Source organism: Oratosquilla oratoria, chromosome 43 (genome assembly GCF_046742065.1).
Source record: "Oratosquilla oratoria isolate Oo_2021 chromosome 43, ASM4674206v1, whole genome shotgun sequence".
NCBI lineage: Eukaryota > Metazoa > Arthropoda > Malacostraca > Stomatopoda > Squillidae > Oratosquilla > Oratosquilla oratoria.
In genome coordinates, this window is record NC_134819.1 from 26,021,399 (window position 1) to 26,024,366 (window position 2,968).

Below are 2,968 nucleotides of genomic sequence, written 5' to 3' on the forward strand. Positions count from 1 at the left end.
ACTCCACTAAGATTTTATCTACCACTCCAAACTTCCCTATTAATCCATCTGTTGGCTCATCCACTACTCAAACATAGAGATTCCCATTTCTATACACTCATTTAAGGTGGCAAGAAATTCTTTCTTTCTTTCTTTCTTTCTTTCTTTCTTTCTCTCTCTCTCTCTCTTTGTTAATGAGATATTAAGAAGTTCCATATTGGCAATGCAGTTTGGCTCTGCTGACACTAAATTTCATGTCGCTCCTCACATTAGAAATAGTTTTAAACTTATTTTTTCAGCACGCATATAGTCAGGCATTTAAATGGCTTTGACAACTGAGCACAGAGCACGTGGACCCCATCATTATATGTGTGTGTGTGTGTGTGTATTCACTTGGTCTTTGGATCACGTGTTGGACTCGTGATCGACAGCTATTTCCCTCCTGGAAGAGAGCTCAGAGCTCGTAGGTCCGATCTATGGGTAATGCTATGACCTTGCACACACACACACCCCCAACTCCCCGCCCACGAGAGTTGGAGTAACACCCCTCAGCGCTGCGATACTGATATTATTTCAGCCCCGGGCGAGAGTCGAACCCGGACCTCCGTAGTGGCAGGCCAGAGCTCTAACCACAGCGCCATGAGGTGTGTGTGTGTGTGTGTGTGTGTGTGTGTGTGTGTGTGTGTGTGTGTGTGTGTGTGTGTGTGTGTGTGTGTGTGTGTGTGTGTGTGTGTGTGTGTGTGTGTGTGTGTGTGTGTGTGTATGTATATGTGTATATATATACTAGTGACATTTGGCATCTATAGCGAGCAAGGATGCGCCAGGCACTGGTGCCATTTTGTGGGAGAATTTTGCTCACATGGGATGTTTTGTGGGACTTTAATACCTCAATACCTTTGGATTTTCTGTGGATATTTTGCGTTTTTGTTGAAGGTCTCATGGGAAGTTTGATTTTTGTGGAATATCAAGTAAATGTCAAAATAATGGTAATAGTAATAGTGCAAAAATACCTACACAGCTCAATAAGGGCAAGACTCTCCGTCAATTTTGAAACATGAATCAGCCAAGTATCAACAGAAACTGTTAGCTGGCCCGGGCCTGGGAAACAGGAAATTCACAAGAGAGAGAAATCTTTATTAGTAATATATATATACATATGTATATATACATATATATATATATATATATATATATATATATATATATATATATACATATACATATACATATACATATTCAAAAATTAATTAAGACAATTGAGAATTGGGTGGGGAAGGGTAAACGAAGATGTGCTGGGAGTAGAGTTTATTGCCCTAACGTTGCGACCAATTTGGTCTTCTTCAGAGGACTTACTGCAATACAATCAGATCACAAGTCTCATATTCGTAGCGAGAGGAAACCCGTCAAGCTATGAGTGGAAGGATGTGTCAGGTTTTCCCTTTGGCTACCGATTTAATCACCAAGACACTTGCTGCTTTTGAGAGGCATGTAGACCCATCTCTGTCGTTGCTGTTTTCCCTTGTGATGATATGTGCAGCTTCCACAGTTTTACTCTTCTTCTCAAGTCCCTCGTGTAGAATTTCCACACGACTCTAGTCAGGTAGATGTCCGCATTGGTCTAGGTGACGAACCAGGGAGTTAGATGTTCTATGCGTCCTGAGGTCGTTTTTGTGCTCACTCAAGCGTTTCGTGATCCCTCGCCGAAGTATGATAACGGACAGCTGCTGCATGGAATGCTGTAAATGATTATGAGGTTATTACGAATATTTACATGCTTTCTAAATCTTTTTCCTATCTTATTGGAAGATAATCTTGCTATGTTTATTCCACCTTTTATCAAATAATTATCAATAGCTCCGGTGTTCGTAGAATTAGGGACAGCTATAGATTGTGATTTATCTTTTCCCGGAGCCTGTACATTTGAACCATTGTAGATCTTGGCTTTCCTCATTGTTCTGGTGATCAAACCTCCGGGGTATTTCAGCTTCTTATAAAATATTCTTAATGTATGCCAATTCATCTTCTAGGAATCTTTTACTGCAGATACGAAAAGCTCTGAGAAAGAAACCTATTAGAACACCAGTTTTGACCCGTCTGCTGAATGCTGAAAAATAGTGGATGAAATCGTCCCTATTGGTGGACTTCCTGTATACTGGGAAACTTACTTGTTCAGAACCTCTATGTATCAGCTTGTCTAAATACGGTGACTTACACTCTTTTTCTGGCTTAACTGTGAACTGAGTGTCTTTATTCACCGCGTTCAGTCTTCTCAGCTTATTTTTTACATTAGGAGTCCGTCATCGGCTGTTTTGGCTTGTCTGTTCATGGAAGTATTAGATATGGACAAATTCATCAACATCATGGGGAGAGGTACCACTCGGCTAAGGTACGTGGATGACATAATTGTGGTGATGCCAAAAGGAACCAATGTAGAAAATAAGCTGAGAAGACTCAACGCTGTGAATAAAGACATTCAATTCACAGTTGAGCCAGAAAAAAGTGTAAGTTACCGTTTTTAGACACGCTGATACATAAAGGTTCTGAACAGGTAAGTTTCTCAGTATACAGGAAGCCCACCAATAGGGACGATTTCATCCACTATTTTTCAGCATACAGCGTCTCAACTTACCCACTTGGACGAGAATTAAGGACGCATTTATTTCCTTCAAAAGAAATAAGTAAAAGATGTATGGATGGTGGGTAGGATGAGTGCCTGGCTTCAATGGATCAGAAGAAATCCCGAGTAAATAGAGATCAATGGAGCATAAGTTTATGAGGTGGAAGGAACGGCCGACAAATATTGTATAAAACATATGCACGGGTATGGAGCAGCCATGCCATTTACCCTTTCGGTTTAATGTATCTTTGATACGGTATGATACGCCGTGCTCTGAAAATTATGAGAGCGGGTAAGACACTGGGATGTCATGCAGTGTCTGAAGAAGGGAGGTATAGCAATAATGGCTGGTTAGTGAGGTTGTTTAATGTG